General features: G+C 37.7%; 1 protein-coding gene across 9 annotated transcripts in view; it reads right to left on the bottom strand.

Annotated features, from left to right (window-relative positions):
• The window catches only part of DNM1L (dynamin 1 like), a 79,807-nt gene that overhangs the window by 44,069 nt on the left and 14,367 nt on the right, over positions 1 to 21,371 (bottom strand). The window lies entirely within an intron of this gene.

Raw genomic sequence — 21,371 nt, 5'->3', positions numbered from 1 at the left:
TCAATTTGGCCAGGTGATGGTGACTAGTTCTGTTGCCACAGACTTGAATCATTAGCATATGAAACTCACCTATGTCTGTTTACATTAGCTAAGTGAGTGATGTTTAATTTAATTAGCTGGAGGCTTAACAGAGAGAGGTCAGAAGAAACCTCAATGCAGAACAGCCCAAGCAGCTCAGCATACCTCACCTCAGCACTGGCAGCTCAGCCCAGACGTGTGGAGACTCAGAAAGGAATCTCCCCATGGAAAGCTGTTGGAACACAGAAATTGGGAGAGAAGGCCAGCAGACATCATCTTGTGCCTTCCCATGTAAGGGAACCTCAGATGAAAGTAAGCTGCCCTTCCTCTGAAGAACTATAAGTTTTTAACTAAATAAATCCTCTTTTATTAAAAGCCAATCAATCTCTGCTGTGTTGCATTCTGGCATCTTTGGTAGACTAAAACATTAAGTATTTCTTTCTTTGTTCCTGTTTTTCAAATATTTTCCTGAAAGTTTTCTGAAAATTACAAAGCTACAAAAAAATTTGCAAGAAGAAATACCAGTGAATATCTGCCTACTTTCACATAGATTCTCCAATTTGCCACATTTGCTTTTTATGTCTCTCCTCATACACATATTTTTCTTTTACTGTCCCGCCTGAGGTATTTATAGATATCATAACACTTTACCCAAAATATTGTGGCATCTATCTCCAAAGAACAAGAGCATACTCTATAAAGTCATATATTTCCTGATCACAAGTTGAATGTGAGCAGGAAATTCAACATTGATATACCATGACTATCTAACATACAGTAGATAATTAAATGATACTTAAAACTCTGAAATCTAGTAAACATTTAAAATGTTTCTGAATTTTTTGTATTTCTTAACTTTGCAGTACACTATATTTATCTATAGATTTTTTTTCTTAGTAGTCAAAAGCAGTCTAGCTTTTAATATTTTCTACAGGTTCAAACATCCTAACTATTGTGTCTACAGGAGGCAGATAACACACTCAAATTAGGCTAATTCAAGAAGGGTTTATCTACAGAGAGACTATTTACAAAGCTGTGAGTGAAGTTTAGGAGAATCACAAGGGATAGTGTAGTAACCCAGGCTGGTAACAGCAGAGAAACTATCACACTCATAGGCCCTGAAGGAAGGGCCAGGATTTCCAGAAGAGGAACAAAGACAGCCCAAGGCACCTGCATGCTGCAAGGGAGCCAGGGAAATAAATACCCAGACATTAGTCTCCTCTTTCCTCCAATTCCATGCCAGGTTTACCACTACCAAATCCAATTAGAAGCTAAAGGGCATAGGAGCCCAAATATGCTGCCCAGAATGACCTCCTGGTGAGCAGGAGTACTGAGTGGATCCAGAAGGTCAAATTGAAGACTTCTGTGAAACTGGACTTTTGCTGCTGCTAGGTTTGGGCATCCAGGTTTACTGTTCTCATCAAATTAAGTGGAATGCTTTCTACCTTTTTTTTCCCTGTACTGAAATAATTTAAACAACATGGAAATTTCCTTATATATCAATAAGGATCTTTATATATTTGATAAAAGCATATAGCTGTAACTGCTTTTAATATTCTTAGAAATTATTTTTTCTAATTCTTAGTGTTTTGTCTCTGTGCTTTTTTTTAATTGGTCAAATCTTTCAATTTGCTTTTAAATTTATTTTAATATTGTTAATTTCTTCTTCCTTCCAGGATCCTGGTTCTCAAAGACACAGTTGGTGACAAAATTAGAATAATACATACTTACTTGCTTTTCATTTCACATTACAAGTATCCAAATAATAATAATGATACTGAAAATAGTTTTTAAAGTGTTTTGCATGATCTCTCTATTCTCTTCCCTACCCCATTAATAGTTTCTCCCTTTTAGCCTTCATTAGTCCTACTTCTCTACGTATATGTGTAATGTTCACTACTAATCCTTAATGTCTCTCTAGTCATTCTGGTTCTCTGAAGTTTGTTTTCTAATAGATTCCTCAAGAAGGATCAATGGGAACAATATTCCTTGAGTTCTAGCATACTGATAACAGTTTGCAGCTTTCATGCTTGAAAATTAATTTTTATATATAAAAAATCTTTGGCTCATACTTTCTTTCCTTGAGTATAGAATTCCATTGTATTCTCTTGGTATTGCTATTGAAAAGCATGATTATAATCCGATTTCCCTGCATACCTGAAGGATTTTTTTTCCTTTAAAGTTCATTAATTTTACTAGACTATGTCAGCACTGTTTTCTGTCAGTGTTCTCAAGTATGTGGTGTACGGTCAAAATGTAGTTTCAAATCTGTTTTTGATTCAGTAAACTTGTAAGCTGTAGTTTTTAGCATTTATTCTGTTCCCTTGCTATGGTTTTCTTCTTTGTGAACCCCCCATTATACATACATTGGACCTTCTTTCTCTATTTTCAGTATGTCAGTTTCTGTCAAATTATTTTACCTTCTTTTGTTTTTTTTTTAATGTTTTTCTCCTTTTCAACTTCTTTTCTCTTAAAGCATTATCTGTTTATTTGCTCTTGTTTTCCTTCCAATTTATCTTCATTTCTAAAATATCTCTTACATTTAATACTTTACTGAGTTCTATAATCTTATTTTTTAGTTTTTCTTATACATTTTTAAAACTATACCTTGATACCTTGTATCACCTTCTTAACATCCTTATTTTGTCTTTTGTCTTAATGTCTTATCCATTTATCTTTTTTGTGGGCATGGCATTCCAGTATGCCTTCACTGTCTGTAGTGATGCTATTCTTATGTCTCTCTTTTTTTTTCCTTAAAAAAACTTTGTATGGGATTTGACCACAGTCATTTCATAGTGCTGATTTTTAAATGAAGTGGGTTTTCCTCAACGTTTAAAGGGAGGCTTGGCTTAGAATAGCTATTCTCACTTTACATGCTCAAGCTCCCTCTTGCTGTTTACATGTAACATTCTAAAATATAATTCTTTGTTTTCTGAGATATCACAGTACTTTTATCTGGACATTCTTTTTATTACTTTGTTTCTAGTCTTCTCAGTTGCATTCTCAGCAGTTTCTTCTCATTGTGAGGTTTGGTCTTAGAAGAGAACTTAAGCTGGTTAGTTCTAAGAATTTTAAGAAATTTAAGAATTTCATGAAGGGGACTGAGGCCCTCCAGACTTTACAACAGACTTTTTTCACTCACTCATTATCAGGGTGTGGAAAAGCCCTTTCAGTTTCAGTTGGTATTCTTAAACTGTCACTCCGAGCTTTCCAATGAGTGCCATTTGACTATTTTTGGATTTTCTGATCCATCAGCTATTCCATTGATTCCCTCTGCTTCTTGCTAAGGGGAAGACATGATAAGAAATAAAAATCTTAGAACTACTGGCAGTTGTTCCCAAAATCTGCTGGTATTTGGGAGTCTGTTGTGAAACAACGTAAACTAATTCTGTTGTCAATATTTGCATAGGTTTTTGGCTTCCCAATCCTATCTGCTCTGTCTTTTGTTCATACAGAGATTTAAGAAACTATCTTTCAGCGCTGTCACCTTCCCAGGATCCCTAATGTGGAAATTTTGCCCACTCAAGATATATGGGGAGATTAATGTTTAATCTTAAACAAATGATTTTATATTTCCTTTTTATTGCCTCAATTTTCCTGAATTGAATGAGCCTTTGCCTTTTATTTATCTTCCAGTGATTTCAAAATTCTACATGCAACTCTATTCTCTTGATTTTAAAGTACAAAACACTTAGATTTCTAATAATTGTATTTGAACGTAAATTTCTTTCACATCCATAATTTAAAATAACCAATAACTTCCTCTCATCTCTTTTCCAAGTCTTTAGTATACTGTTACCCCACCCACACTAAAATATTAGATCCACACTGTCATTTCTTATTGTTTTAGCTAACTTAATAAACTTTCCTAACTGCATAAAACTTCAAGTTTTATTAGTTTTGTTGGTCACCTGTACTTCTTATTTACTTCTGGTGATTTGGAGTCATGACCCCCCCAAAAAACATGTCCTTAAACTTAATCTATTCCTGTGGGCGTGAATCTACTGTTAAGTATGACCTTTTAATGAAGTTACTTCTGTTAAGGTGTGGCCCACCTCAATGACTCCACCTAATTACTGCAGTCCTTTATAAGCAGAATGAAATTCAGACAGAGAACACCACAGGAAGCAAGACGCTGAAAGCCAACAAAACCTGGAAGAGGTTCCAATGTACTTGCCAGGTACATTGCTATGTGATGAAGGAGCCAAGGGTCCAGGACCATGGCAACCAGTCCAGGATCACCAGTAGCCAGCCCCAGAATACCAGTCTTCAGAAAGAAACCATCACTTTGATGGCACCCTGATTTGGACTTCTAGCCTCAGAACTGTCAATCAATAAACTCCCATTTTTTAAACCAACCCCCTGCAGGGTATTTGTTTTAGCAATAACTAAAACAATACTGTCACAGGAAACCATTGTTCAAATTCTTTTATTAAGAGCCTAAAGGCTCACTGACATCCACCATGAACTAATGAAGTTTTTAATTAATGAAGCACTGATTTTCCCCTTTCCTCTCAGTAAGAAAAGAAAAATAAACTAAGATTATCAAATTCTATAACTAGTCACTAACCAAAAATAAAGTGCATTTATCGTAACAAGGAAAGAGAACATGTTTTTTATAACTTCTGATAGAAGTCTCTCTTTATCCAGAAGCATCATTTCTTTCTATTTATTTATTCATACTTCAACCAATAATTATTTCACAGGTCTAGTTCAAGGCACTTAAGATATAACAATAAACAAAAAAAAAGGTCCTGGTCTAGTGGAGCTTATGTTCTAGAAGGAAAGGAAACAAACCAATAAGGAAATAAATATAAAACACAACACATATGTACAGTGAAGTTATTCTGGAAAGGTTGCTCATAATGAAGGAATTGAATAGATACTAAAATATAAGCTCTGTGAGAGACAGATGAAGGCGTGTGTTTGGGCGCACACACACACACACACACACATATTAAGGGAGCGGTTATTAGGAAGAAAAGCATTCTGGGAAGAGGAAACAGCAAGTACAAAAATCCTGAGACATAAGAGTGCTTGGTGATTTGAGGAAGAGTAAGTTAGTACAACTGAGGTAGGGTGTTAAAGTACAAAAGAGTAGGAAGAAGTTGCCAGGGGCCCCAAGACACAGAGAATTTATTACAAACATGTTTACAGGCACACCTCAGGCTGACTATACTGTCCTGATTGTTGCTGCTAGTGTTGGCGAATCTGAAGCTGGTATATTCAAGAATGGGCAAAGTATGACCATACCTTTCTGGCTTACACACTGGGTGTGAAACAACTAATAATTGGGGTCAACAAAATGGATTATCCTGAGCCACCATATCTACAGTCAGAAGAGACAGGAGGAAATCATTAAGGAAGTCAGGACCTACATTAAGAAAACTGGCTACAGGGGGTTCCGGAGAAGATGGCGGCTTAGTAAGGCGCGCGGCTCTTAGTTCCTCCTCCAGAACAACTAATAAAGAACTAGAAACAGTACAGAACAGCTCCTGGAGCCACGACAGAGACCAGACACACAGTGTACCCCATTCTGGAATGGCTGGACCGGCTAAGAGACTCCGCTGCGGTGAGGTTCCCGAGAGGCACGTGCTTCCCCGGGCCGCGGCAGCTGGCAGCCGGAGCCCCTCCCTCCCTCCTTCCCCGGCCGGCTGGGAACTTCGGATCGGTGATTCCCCAAGCTGTGGCGGCCGGCGACCCTCCCCCAAGCGCAGCTTCCCGGGCTAGCTGGGAGCCTAGGATCAGCAGTTCCCCAAGCCGCGGCGGCCCTCCCACACGCGGCTTCCTGGGCTGGCTGGGAGCCTCGGATCGGCGGTTCCCCAAGCCGCGGCAGCCGGTGACCGCCTCGGAACAGCATTTCCCCAAGCCGCGGCGGTCGGCGGCCTCGGATCAGCGTTCCCCCAAGCCGCGGCGGCCGGCGCCCCTCCCCAACAGATGACTTCCCGGAGGGAAAGGAAAGAGTCTCCAACAGTAGTAGAGACTGAGCTCAACCTAACACCAATAGTGGCATTAATGAACAACTTCTGACTACTAAAAAATAGGCCCTCAGCTCAGGCGAAACTGATCAAGGCGGAAGTCGCCGATTCGGCTAACAGAAAAAGAAGAAAGGGGGCGAAACAGAGCCTTCTGGGGCTATTTCTACGGAGGCTTCATTGCCTCTGGGCTCAGCGCTGGGATTACATAGGTTGCAACTGCCACGAACACAGAAACAGACTGCTTTCAGGGCTCTCTACCACCTGAACCTTCCCCACGGGAGGGGAGAAACGCAACGTAGGTGGAATCCCTCTCTCAAGGAATTCAGATCCCAGGCCTTCACAATTTGAAGCCATTAAAACCAACCTACAAACTTTCCTCTGTCTCCACCACACACCCAGCAGCGAGAGTCTTCCAAAGTTAAAGGAGCCACATCTTTTGCTGGTGGGACCCGCAGATAGACAAGCACCACATACTGAGCAGGATAAGAAAAACAGAGCCCAGAGACTTCACAGGAAAGTCTTTCAACCTGCTGGGTCCCACACTCAGGGAAATCTGATTAAATGCCCAGACGCCAGCAAAAAATAACAAATCACACCAGGAAAATTGAAGATATGGCCCAGTCAAAGGAACAAACCAAGAGCTCAAATGAGATACAGGAGCTGAGACAACTAATTCTGAAAATACGAACAGAAATGGAAAACCTCTTCAAAAACCAAATCAATAAATTGAGGGAGGACATGAAGAATGCATGGGCTGAACAAAAAGAAGAAATGGAAAGTCTGAAAAAACAAATCACAGAACTTATGGGAATGAAACACACAGTAGAAGAGATGAAGAAACAATGGAAACCTACAATGGTAGATTTAAAGGGACAGAGGTTAGAATTAGTGAACTGGAGGATAGAACATCTGAAATCCAAAAAGAAACAGAAACTGTAGGGAAAAGAATGGAAAAATTTGAGCAGGGGATCAGGGAATTGAATGATAACACGAAGCACACAAATATACATGTTGTGGGTGTTCCAGAAGGAGAAGAGAAGGGAAAAGGAGGAGAAAAACTAATGGAAGAAATTATCACTGAAAATTTCAGAACTCTTATCAAAGACCTAAAATTACAGATCCAAGAAGTGCAGTGCACCCCAAAAGAGATTAGACCCAAATAGGCATTCTCCAAGACACTTACTAGTTAGAATGTCAGAGGTCAAAGAGAAAGAGAGGATCTTGAAAGCAGCAAGAGAAAAACAATCCATCACATACAAGGGAAACCCAATAAGACTATGTGTAGATTTCTCAGCAGAAACCATGGAAGCTAGAAGACAGTGGGATGATATATTTAAATTATTAAAAGAGAAAAACTGCCAACCAAGAGTTCTATATCCAGCAAAATTGTCGTTCAAAAATGAGGGAGAAATTAAAATATTTTCAGACAAAAAGTCACGGAGAGAATTTGTGACCAAGAGACCAGCTCTGCAAGAAATACTAAAGGGAGCACTAGAGTCAGATACGAAAAGACAGAAGAGAGAGGTATGGAGAAGAGTGTAGAAAGAAGGAAAATCAGATATGATATATATAATACAAAAGCCAAAATGGTAGAGGAAAGTATTATCCAAACAGTAATAACACTAAATGTTAATGGACTGAATTCCCCAATCAAAAGACATAGACTAGCAGAATGGATTAAAACGCAGGATCCTTCTATATGCTGTCTACAGGAAACACATCTTAGACCCAAAGATAAACAGGTTGAAAGTGAAAGGTTGGGAAAAGATATTTCATGCAAATAACAACCAGAAAAGAGCAGGAGTAGCTATACTAATATCCAACAAATTAGACTTCAAATGTAAAACAGTTAAAAGAGACAAAGAAGGATATTATCTACTAATAAAAGGAACAATTAAATAAGAAGACCTAACAATCATAAATATTAACGCACCAAATCAGAATGACCCAAAATACATGAGGAATACTGCAATCACTGAAAAGGGAAATAGACACATTTACCATAATAGTTGGAGACTTCAATTCGCCACTCTCATCAATGGACAGAACATCTAGACAGAGGATCAATAAAGAAACAAAGAATTTGAATATTACAATAAATGAGCTAGACTTAACAGACATTTATAGGACATTACACCCCACAACAGCAGGATATACCTTTTTCTCAAGTGCTCATGGATCATTCTCAAAGATAGACCATATGCTGGGTCACAAAGAAAGTTTCAACAAATTTAAAAAGACTGAAATCACACATAACACTTTCTCGGATCATAAAGGAATGAAGTTGGAAATCAATATTAGGCAGAGTGCCAGAAATTCACAAATACTTGGAGGCTCAACAACACACTCTTAAACAACCAGTGGGTTAAGGAAGGAATTACAAGAGAAATTAGTAAATATCTCGAGGCGAATGAAAATGAAAACACAACATATTAAAACCTATGGGACGCAGCAAAGGCAGTGCTAAGAGGGAAATTTATTGTCCTAAATGCCTATATCAGAAAAGAAGAAAAGGTAAAAATTCAGGAATTAACTGTCCACTTGGAAGAACTGGAGAAAGAACAGCAAACTAACCCCAAAGCAAGCAAAAGGAAAGAAATAACAAAGATTAGAGCAGAAATAAATGAAATTGAGAACATGAAAACAATAGAGAAAATCAATAAGACCAGAAGTTGGTTCTATGAGAAAATCAATAAGATTGATGGGCCCTTAGCAAGACTGACAAAAAGAAGAAGAGAGAGGACGCAAATAAATAAGATCAGAAATGGAAGAGGAGACATAACCACTGACCTCACAGAAATAAAGGAGGTAATAACAGGATACTATGAACAACTTTACACTAATAAATACAACAATTTAGATGAAATGGACGGGTTCCTGGAAAGGCATGAACAACCAACTTTGACTCAAGAAGAAATAGATGACCTCAACAAACCAATCACAAGTAAAGAAATTGAATCAGTCATTCAAAAGCTTCCCAAAAAGAAGTCCAGGACCAGACGGCTTCACATGTGAATTCTACCAAACATTCCAGAAAGAATTAGTACCAACTCTGCTCAAACTCTTCAAAAAAATCGAAGTGGAGGGAAAGCTACCTAATTCATTCTATGAAGCCAACATCACCCTCATACCAAAACCAGGCAAAGATATTACAAAAAAAGAAAACTACAGACCATTCTCTCTAATGAATATAGATGCAAAAATCCTCAACAAAATTCTAGCAAATCGAATCCAGCAACACATTAAAAGAATTATACATCATGACCAAGTAGGATTCATCCCAGGTATGCAAGGATGGTTCAACATAAGAAAATCAATTAATGTAATACATACACCATATCAACAAATCAAAGCAGAAAAATCACATGATCATCTCAATTGATGCAGAGAAGACATTTGACAAGATTCAACATCCTTTCCTGTTGAAAACACTTCAAAGGATAGGAATACAAGGGAACTTCCTTAAAATAATAGAGGGAATATATGAAAAACCCACAGCTAATATCATCCTCAATGGGGAAAAACTGAAAACTTTTCCCCTAAGATCAGGAACAAGACAAGGATGTCCATTATCACCACTATTATTCAACATTGTGTTGGAGGTTCTAGCCAGAGCAATTAGACAAGAAAAAGAAATACAAGGCATCAAAATTGGAAAGGAAGAAGTAAAACTATCACTGTTTGCAGACGATATGATACTGTACGTCAAAAACCCAGAAAAATCCACAACAAAACTACTAGAGCTAATAAATGAGTACAGCAAAGTAGCAGGTTACAAGATCAACATTCAAAAATCTGTAGCATTTCTATACACTAGCAATGAACAAGCTGAGGGGGAAATCAAGAAATGAATTCCATTTACAATTGCAACTAAAAGAATAAAATACCTAAGAAAATTTAACTAAAGAGACAAAAAACCTATACAAAGAAAACTACAAAAAACTGTTCAAGGAAATCACAGAAGACCTAAATAGATGGAAGGGCATACCATGTTCATGGATTGGAAGACTAAATATAGTTAAGATGTCAATCCTACCTAAACTGATTTACAGATTCAATGCAATACCAATCAAAATCCCAACAACTTATTTTTCGGAAATAAAAATACCAATAAGCAAATTTATCTGGAAGGGCAGGGTGCCCCGAATTGCTAAAAGTATCTTTGGGAAAAAAACGAAGCTGGAGGTTTCATGCTACCAGACTTTAAGGCATATTATGAAGCCACAGTGGTCAAAATAGCATGGTGTTGGTATAAAGATAGATATATCGACCATGGAATCGAATAGAGTGCTCAGATACAGACCCTCTCATCTATGGACATTTGATCTTTTTTTGTTTGTTTTGTTTTCTTGCCTAGATTTTTTTTAATTAATTAAAGAAAAAAAAGAAATTAACACAACATTTAGAAATCATTCCATTCTACATATGACATTTGATCTTTGATAAGGCAGTCAAGCCAAGTCACCTGGGACAGAACAGTCTCTTCAATAAATGGTGCCTAGAGAACTGGATATCCATATGCAAAAGAATGAAAGAGGACCCGTATCTCACACCCTATACAAAAGTTAACTCAAAATGGATCAAAGATCTAAACATTAGGTCTAAGACCATAAAACAGTTAGAGGAAAATGTAGGGAGATATCTTATGAATCTTACAATTGGAGGTGGTTTTATAGACCTTAAACCTAAAGTAAGAGCACTGAAGAATGAAAGAAAGAAATGGGAGCTCCTTAAAATTAAACACTTTTGTGCATCAAAGAACTTCACCAAGAAAGTAGAAAGACAGCCTACACAATGGGAGACAATATTTGGAAACGACACATCAGATAAAGGTCTAGTATCCAGAATTTATAAAGAGATTGTTCAACTCAACAACAAAAAGACAGCCAACCCAATTACAAAATGGGAAAAAGACTTGAACAGACACCTCTCAGAAGAGGAAATACAAATGGCCAAAAGGCACATGAAGAGATGCTCAATGTCCCTGGCCATTAGAGAAATGCAAATCAAAACCACAATGAGATATCATCTCACACCCACCAGAATGGCCATTATCAACAAAACAGAAAATGACAAGTGCTGGAGAGGATGCGGAGAAAGAGGCACACTTATCCACTGTTGGTGGGAATGTCAAATGGTGCAACCACTGTGGAAGGCAGTTTGGCGGTTCCTCAAAAAACTGAATATAGAATTGCCATATGACCCAGCAATACCATTGCTAGGTATCTACTCAGAGGACTTAAGGGCAAAGACACAAACGGACATTTGCACACCAATGTTTATAGCAGCATTATTTACAATTGCAAAGAGATGGAAACAGCCAAAATGTCCATCAACAGACGAGTGGCTAAACAAACTGTGGTATATACACACGATGGAATATTATGCAGCTTTAAGACAGAATAAAGTTATGAAGCATGTAATAACATGGATGGACCTAGAGAACATTATGCTGAGTGAGTATAGCCAAAAAGTAAAGGACAAATACTGTATGGTCCCACTGATGTGAACCAACATTAGAGAATAAACGTGGAATATGTCATTGGTAACAGAGACCATCAGGAGTTAGAAATAGGGTAAGATAATGGGTAATTGGAGCTGAAGGGATATAGACTGTGCAACAGGACTAGATACAAAAACTCAAAAATGGACAGCACAGTACTACCTAATTGCAATGTAATTATGTTAAAACACTGAATGAAGCTGCATCTGAGCTATAGTTTTTTTGTTTGTTTGTTCTTTTTTTATATATATTTTTTGTATTTTTTATTTTTATTTTTTTCTCTATATATCTTTATTTCTTTTTCTGTTGTCTTGCTATTTCTTTCTAAATCGATGCAAATGTACTAAGAAATGATGATCATACATCTATGTGATGATATTAAGAATTACTGATTGCATATGTAGAATGGAATGATTTCCAAATGTTGTATTTAGTTAATTTTTTATTTGATTAATAAAAAAAAAGAAAACTGGCTACAACCCTAAACAGTAGCATTTGTGCCAATTTCTGATTGGAATGGCGACAACAGGCCGAAGCCAAGTGTTAACATGCTTTGGTTCAAGGGATGGAAAGTTACCTGTAAGGATGGCAATTTCAGTGGAACTGTGTTGCTTGAAGCTCTGGATTGCATTCTGCCACCTACTTATCCAACTGACCTTGCATCTGCCTCTTTACAATGTCTACCAAATTGTGGGTATTGGTACTGTGCCTGTGGGCCGAGTGGAGACTGGTGTTCTCAAACCGGACATGATGGTCACCTTTGCTCTAGTCATCGTTACAATTGAAGTAGTTTGTTGAAATGTACCATGAAGCTTTGAAAGAAGCTCTTCCTGGGGATAATGTGGGCTTCAATGTTAAGAACAGGTCTGTAAACAGGGGGAAATTCAACTTCTTCAGGTTGAATTCTTGATATTCCCACAAGCAGTGCAGACAATCAAAGCTATAGGCTGAGCCCCCAATCTTGGGGTTTGTTCATATGAAACTTAACCCTACAAAGGATAGGTCAAGCCTACTTAAAATTAGGTCTAAGAGTCACCTCTAAGAGAACCTCTTTTGTTGCTCAGATGTGGCCTCTTTCTCCAGCCAACACAACAAGCAAATTCACCACCCTCCCCTTGTCTATGTGGGACATGACCCCCAGGTGTATGGAACTTCCTGGCAACATGGGACAGAAATCCTGGAATGAGCTAAGACTCAGCATCAAGGGATTGAGAAAACCCCTATAATGAGCTGAGACTCAACATCATGGGATTGAGAAAAACTTCTCGACCAAAAGGGGGAAGAGTGAAATGAGACAAATTAAGTGTCAATGGCTAAGAGATTCCAAACAGAGTCGAGAGATTATCCTGGAGGTTATTCTTATGCATTAAATAGATATTACCATGTTAGTCAAGATATAATGGAGAGACTGGAGGGAACTGCCTGAAAATGTGGAGCTGCATTCCAGTAGCCATGTTTCTTTAGGATGATTGTATAATGATATGGCTTTCACAATGTGACTGTGTGATTATGAAAACCTTGTGTCTTATGCTCCTTTTATCTACCTTTTCAACAGATGAGTAAAAACATATGGAATAAAGATGAATAATAGGGGGAACAAATGCTAAAATAAATTTAGAGTGAAATGCTGGTGATCAGTGAGGGGGAGGGGTGGGGTAATGGTATGTATGAATTTTTTTCTGTTTTCTTTTTATTTCTTTTTCTGAATAGATGCAAATGTTCCAAGAAATGATCATGAGGATGAATATGCAAGTAGGTGATGATATTGTGAATTACTGATTATAGATGTAGAACGGAATGATCAAAAGTTACAAATGTTTGTGTCTGGTGTTTCTTGGTATTTAAAAAAAATTAATTAAAAAAAAAAAGAACAGGTTTGTAAAAGATGTTCATTGTGGCAATGTGGCTGGTGACAGCAAAAATGACCCACCAATGGAAGTGGTTGGCGTCACTGCTCAGGTGATTATCCTGAACCATCCTAGGCCAAATCAGTGCTAGCTATGCACCTGTGCTGGATTATCATAAAGCTCACACTGCTTGCAAGTTTGCTGAGCTGAGGAAGATCAAGCACCATTCTGGCAAGAAGGTAGAAGATGGCCCCAAATTCCTGAAATGCGGTGATCATTGATATGGTTCCTGGCAAGCCCTTGTGTGCTGAGAGCTTCCCTAACTATCCTTCTCTGGGTCATTTTGCTGTTCGTGATATGGGACAGACAGTTGCTGTGAGTGTCATCAAGGCAGTGGACAAGAAGGCTGCTTGGAGCTGGCAAGATCATCAAGTCTGCCCAGAAAGTTAAATGAGTATTACCCATAACACCTGCCTCCCCAGTCTTCATCAATGGTGGAAAAAAACGGTCTCAGAACTGTTTGTCTCAACTGGCCATTTAAGTTTAATAGTAAAAGACTGATTAATGATAACAATGCATTGTAAAACTTTCAGGAGGAAAGGCTGTTTTGCGGACCATTTGTTTCTATGGCAGTTTTAAGTTATTTGTTTTTAAAAATCAGTACTTTTTAAATGGAAACAATGACCAAAAATCTGTCACAGAATTTTGAGACCCATTTAAAAAAAAAACAAAGTTTAATGAGGAAAAAAATAATACACTAGAGGTATACAACAGCGAATTTGACCAGTCAGATGAAAGAATCAGTGAACTAAAAGACAAGACAATCAAAATCATACAGTTAGAAAAACATAATAGGGAAAAGAAAAGAAACAATTGAGCAGTGTCTCAAGGATATGAGTGACTGCCTAAAGTACACAAATATACATTATGGGTGTCCCAGAAGGAGAAGACAAGTGAAAGGGGGCAAAGAATATGTGAAAAAAAATAATGGTTGAAAATTTCCCAGCCAAGACATAAATATACATGTCCAAGAAATGCAGTGTACTTCAATACTAATCATAATGGAAAACGCCAAAAATAAAGAGAAAATTCTGAAAGCAGCAAGAGAAAAAACAATTCATCATATACAAGGGATCCTCAATAAAACTAAGTTTCAATTTCTCATTAGAAACTATGTAGGTGAGAAGACAGTGGTATAGTACATTTAAGATACTAAAAGAGAAAAACTGCACACCAAAAACTGTTTATTAGGCAAAACTGTCCTTCAAAAATGAGGGAAAGTTTAAAATATTCACAGACAAACAGAAGGAGAGTTTAAAATAGTCACAGATAAACAGAGTTCGTCAACAAAAGATCTACCTTCCAAGAATTGCTAAAGGAAATTCTGCAGTTTAAAGGAAGACAGGAGAGAGTGGCTTGAGGGAGTGTGAAGAGTGAAGATAATCAGTAAGGGTAAATAAAAAGGTAAATGCAAAACCCTATAATACTGTATCCTCAATATACAACTCTAGTCTTTAATCACTATAAGTGTCAGAATACAATTCAACAAGAAAAAGGCATAGCTCCTGATAATGGGCATGCAAAATCTAAAGCGCTAAACTGGAACAAAAACAACATAAAAGAGGGGAAATAGAGGGATATGAGAGCCAAGAAGCCATATGCTATTGAAGCTAAATTGGTATCTGTGGTGTTAGATTCAGCTGTCAACTTGGCCAGGTGAAGGTACCTAGTTCTGTTGCTGTGGACATGAGCCAATGGTACGTGAACCTCATCTGTTGCTCATTACATCTGCAGTCGGTTAAGAGTAATGAATGATGTTTGTTTTAATTAGCTGGTGCTTAAATGAGAGAGCGCAACACAGCACAACCAAGCAGCCTCAGCACTGTGTGCAGCTCAGCCCGGGCCTTTGGAGATGAAGAAAGAAATCACCCCAGGGAAAGCTGTTGGAACCCAGAGGCCTGGAGAGAAGGCCAGCAGAGATCATTCTGTGCCTTCCCACGTAGGAAAGAAGCTCAGTTCTAGCAAACTAGGACAGTATCTTTTCAAATTAGTAGTTTATAGACGTAGGCCTGTGTAATACATACCCTAGGGTAACCACAAAGAAAGAATTTAAAAATACATACAGAAAAAGAAATGTGAAAGGGATCAGTAATATCATCATAAAGGATTAACTAAACAGAAAAGGAGACTGCACCAAAAGAAAAGTGAAACAAAAAAGATATGACATATAAAAACCAATGGACAAAATAGCTGAAGGAAATACTACCTTTACAGTAAAAACACTGTTCATGGATTAAACTCCCCAATAAAAGACAAAGATTGACAGAATGGATATAAAAGCATGACCCAAATATATGTTTATACGAAGGTTCATCTAAGACCCAAACGCACAAATAGGTTAAAAGTGAAAGGCTGGAAAAATATATTCCACATAAATAACCAAAACAGATCTATACTAATACAGGACACAAAACAGACTTTAACTCATAAAGCTATTGTAAGAGACAAAAAAAAGGGATATTATATATTAATAAAAAGGGCCATCCACCAGGAAGAAATAACGATCATAAATATTTATGCACCTAACCAAGGTGCCCAAAAATACATGAGGCAAACACTGGCAAAACTGAAGAGAGAAATAGACACCTCAATAATAATAGTTGGAGACTCAACACAACACTCTCATCAACAGCTAAAACAACTAGACAGAGGATCAATAAGGAAATAGAGAACTTGAATAATATGAAAAACTAGACCTTACAGACATATACAGAACATTTTGTATCCTAAAAAAGCAGGATACACATTATTCTCAAATGCACATTCTATTCTCCAGGATAGATCACATGCTGGGTCACAAAACAACAAAAGGTTGAAATAATATAAAGCATCTTCTCTGACCATAATGGAATGAAGAGAACTGAAAAATTCACAAATGTATGGAGGCTAAACAACATACTCATTAAAAATCAGTGGGTCAAAGTAGAAATTGGAAGAGAAATCAATAAATATCTCAAGAAGAATAAAAATGAGAACATAACATATCTAAACTTATGGGATGTAGCAAAGGCAGTGCTGAGAGGGAAATTTATAGCCTAAACCTACATGAAAAAAGAATTAAGATTCCTGGAACATGCACCAAAAAAAAAGAAGAGCAACTACTCTGGAGATCACTCTTACACAAGCTTCAGTTAGATCTTGCTACCTACCATAACTTGTCAAACCCCAACCAAAACCATTCCTGCCAATCCTAAAGAACACCTAGGATGAGATATAAGATTCTACAAAGGTTACATGCATTAAGTTAACTTTCCAGAAACCTACAACCTCCAGTTGGGTCCCTGGAACAGATTAAGCCCTTAAATGCAGAGTGGCCAGTCTCTCCAGAACATCAACTAGTTCTATTTCCCTATCCCATATTATCAACAGCCACTTCCAATATGAAAAAGTTAGAATGGACATAGCCCAAATAATCCTAAGAAGTGGGCGAAAGATCAAAGGTGATGGTGGAGTTATACAGAGAAAGTAGAGTTTAACAAATCAGTATGACTGTTGAAACATTATACTGATTATTTCTTTTAGTCTCCTATATCTTAGAGCAGCTAGAAGTAAAGACCTAAGGATGTGGGAGAGGATCCAAGATGGCACCTAAGTGAGGTGTGGAATTTAGTTCATCCTCCAGAGCAGCTAGTAAATAATCAGGAACAATACAGAACAAATGCTGGGGCCACATCAGTGACTGAACACACAGTATACACCAGTCTGGACAAGCTGGACCAGTTGTGATTCAACCCAGACACGTACACTCCCAAGCCCCAGCCACCGGCACCCCTCCCTCACAGGCTGGCTTCCAAAGGGAAAAAGAAAGAGACTTTACTAAAGCAAGGGGATGAGCTCTACCGAGCTCCAATAGTGGAATTAATTAACAAATTCTGACTACTGAAAATAGATCCCCAGCTCAGCTGAACCTCAAGTAAAAGCTGAGGTTGCTGGGTTTTGCCCTGGTGCAGAGGGAGCAGGGCTGACAGAAAAAGAGGAAAAAAAGGAGTTTTTTTTTTCAATTGGACAGCACAAAATACTTGCAAAGATCTGGGTCCTGCAGGAAAGAAGGGGGCACACAGGACCTGGAGATACACAGAGCAATGTACTAATTTAAGCTCTTGATTGGTAAACCCTGGGAACGGTGGTCCTTCCCTGAAAAGGATTTTTTTTTTCTTTTCTTTTTTGTGGTTGTGTTTCTACAGCTTGACTGCTCTTTGGATACAACTGCAAGGCTTCTCAGGCTCCAAAAGCCCCAGACAAGCGCAGAATTAAGCTTCTCTGAGAGACAGAGAGGCTGGTCAGGTGAAAGGAATTAATTCCCTGGAGGCTGTACCTTCCCCAAGAGAGGGATGAGCTCAGCTCAGGTGAAATCTCTCCCTCAAGGAATTCAGACCCCAGGGGCTGGAAAACTGAAAGAATTAAAGCCAGACTACAATCTCTTCCCTGTCTTGACCACCACAATTCCAGCACAGAGAGTCTGCTCAAGTTAAACGTACTGCATCAGTTTATGCTGATGGGATCCGCTGGCAGGCAGGCGCCACATACTGGGCAGGATAGGAAAATCAGAGTCTAGAGGATTCACAGGAAAGTCTTTCAACCTGCTGGTTCTCACCCTCAGGGAAAACTGATGCAGGTGACTCTTTCCTCCTGAGAGGAGGCCAGACTGCTCAGGAAAAATCTGACTGGGGTCTATAGTACCTAAGTAGACCTTCCTAAGGAGAGAGACAAAAAAAAAAGCACCATACAGGCAGGGCAAGAAACAAGAAATGAAAAATTCTGATCTGTTAAACTAAGCTAGAGGTCTAGAATAAGCTGAACTGAATGTCAAAGAACAGATAGACAACAAAGTCATCCAGCAAGAAAATCCTAGGTAAAAAAGTGAAAACAATCTCCACAATGAATTAATTAAGGAAATTAAATGTCTAGACACCAGCAAAACATAACGAATCATAACTGGGAAAATTGAAGAAATGGCTCAGTCAAAGGAACAAACCAAGAATTCAAATGAGATACAGGAGTTGAAACAATTAATCCAGAATGTTCAAAAAGACATGGAAAATCTCATCAAAAATCAAATCAATGAACTGAGGGAGGATATAAAGAAAAAAACGAGGGATGGACAAAAAAGAAGAAATCGAAAGTCTGAAAAAACAAATCACAGAACTTATGGGAATGAAAGGCAAAGTAGAAGAGATGAAAAAACAATGTTAGATTTCAAGAGGCAGAAGATAGGATTAGTGAACTGGAGGATGGGACATCTGCAATCCAACAAGCAAAAGAAAACACAGCAAAAAGAAGGGGAAAATACAACCACGACTCAGGGAATTGAAGAACAACACTAAGCTCATGGATATACGTGTTGTGGCTGACCCAGAAGGAGAAGAGAACAGAAAAGGAGGAGAAAAACTAATGGAGGAAATTATCACTGAAAATTTCCCATCTCTTATGAAAGACTCAAAATTACAGATCTAAGAAGTGCAGAGTACCCCAAACAAAATAGATCGAAATAGACATACTCCAAGACTTACTAATCAGAATGTCAGATCTCAGGGAAAAAGAGAGAATCCTGAAAGCAGCAAGAGATAAAACAATTCATCACATATAAGGGAAGCCCAATAAGACTATGTGTAGATTTAACCTTTACTGATAGTCTTCATTTCTACACTCTTCTCTACACTTCTCTTTCCCGTCTTTTCCAGTCTCTTGGTCACAAATTTTCATACCACTGTCTTCTTGCCTCCAGACATGTCAGACGTCAAAGAGACAGAGATGCTTTCTTTTGAAAGCATCAAGGGAAAAGAAATTTGTCACAAACAAGGGAAGCCCAACAAGACAATATGTAGATTTCTCAGCAGAAACCATGGAGGCAAGAAGACAGTGGTATGATATATTTAAGATACGAAAAGAGAAAAACTGCCAACCAAGAATTCTATAACCAACAAAACTGTCCTTCAAAAATGAGGGGGAAATTAAAACAGTTTCAGACAAAAAAATCACGAAGAAAATTTGTGACCAAGAGACTGGAAAAGACAGGAAAGAGAGGTGTAGAGAAGAGTGTAGAAATGAAGACTATTAGTAAAGTTAAAAAGAAGAAAAATTAGATATAACATATAAAATCCAAAAGGAAAAATGGTAGAAGAAAGTACTGCCCATACAGTAATAACACTAAATGTTAATGGATTAAACTTCCCAATCAAAAGACACAGACTAGCAAAATGGATTAAATAACAGGACCCATCTATATGCTGTTTACAGGAGATGCATCTTAGACCCAAGAAAAAACATAGGTTTAAAGTGAAAGGTTGGGAAAAGATATTTCATGCAAACAACAATCAGAAAAGAGCAGGAGTAGCTATACTAATATCCAACAAATTAGACTTCAAATGTAAAACAATTAAAAGAGACAAAGAAGGACACTATGTATTAATAAAAGGAACATTTCAACAAGAAGACATAACAATCACAAATATTTATGCACCAAAACGGAGTGCTAAAAAATACAGGAGGCAAACACTGAAAAGAGAAATAGACAAATCTACTATAATAGTTGCAGACTTCAATTCCCCACTCTAAACAATGGGCAGAACATCTAGACAGGGGATCAATAAAGAAACAGAGAATTTGAATAATACAATAAATAAGCTAGACTTAACAGACATTTATAGAACATTACACCCCACAACACCAGGATACACCTTTTTCTCAAGTGCTCATGGATCATTTGCAAGGATAGACCATATGCTGGGTCACAGAGCAAGTCTCAATAAATTTAGAAAGACTGAAATCATACAAAACACTTTCTCAGATCATAAAGGAATAAAGTTAGAAATCAATTACAGGCAGAGGGCCAGAAAATTCACAAATATATGGAGGCTAAACAACACACTCTTAAACAACCAATGGGTCAAGGAAGAAATTACAAGAGAAATCAGTAAATATCTCGAAGCAAATGAAAATGAAAATACAACATATCAAAACTTATGGGATGCAGCAAAGGCAGTGCTAAGAGGGAAATTTATTGCCCCAAATGCCTATATCAAAAAAGAAGAAAAGGTAAAAAATGAGGAATTGACTGTGCACTTGGAAGAACTAGAGAAAGATCAGCAAACTAATCCCAAAGGAAGCAAAAGGAAAGAAATAAAGATTTAGAGAAGAAATAAATGAAATTGAGAACATGAAAACAATAGAGAAAATCAACGAAACCAGAAGTTGGTTCTATGAGAAAATCAATAAGATTGATGGAAATTTAGCAAGGTTTACATCGAGAAAAGGAGAGAGGATGCAAATAAATAACAGGAGAAAAGGAAGAGGAACATAACCACTGACCCCACATAAATAAAGGAGGTAATAAACAACTTTATGCTAATAAACTAGGCAATGTAGATGAAATGGACAACTTCCTAGAAAGGCATGAACAACCAATATTGACTTGAGAAGAAATAGATGACCTCAACAAATCAATCACAAGTAAAGAAATTCAATTAGTCATTAAGAAGCTCCCCAAAAATAAAAGACCAGGACCAGATGGCTTCACATGTGAATTCTACCAAACATTCTAGAAAGAATTAGTACCAATCCTGCTCAAACTCTTCAAAAAAATTGAAGAGGAGGGAAGGCTACCTAACTCATTCTATGAAGCCAGCATCACCCTCATACCAAAGTCAGACAAAGATACTATGAGAAAAGAAAACTACAGACCGATCTCTCTAATGAATACAGATGCAAAAATCCTTCACAAAATTCTTGCAAATCGAATCCAGCGCCACATTAAAAGAATTATACACCATGATGAAACAGGATTCGTCCCAGGTATGCAAGGATGGTTCAACATAAGAAAATTAATTAATGTAACACACCGTATCAATAAATCAAAGCAGGAAAACCACATGATCATCTCAATTGATGCAGAAAAGGCATCTGACAACATTCAACATCCCTCGTTGTTGAAAACACTTCAAAGGACAGGAATAACTTCCTCAACAT

Source organism: Tamandua tetradactyla, chromosome 7 (assembly GCF_023851605.1).
Source record: "Tamandua tetradactyla isolate mTamTet1 chromosome 7, mTamTet1.pri, whole genome shotgun sequence".
Taxonomy (NCBI): Eukaryota; Metazoa; Chordata; class Mammalia; order Pilosa; family Myrmecophagidae; genus Tamandua; species Tamandua tetradactyla.
Note: the sequence above shows the minus strand (reverse complement) of the source record. Positions and strands in the feature narration are given on the sequence as shown.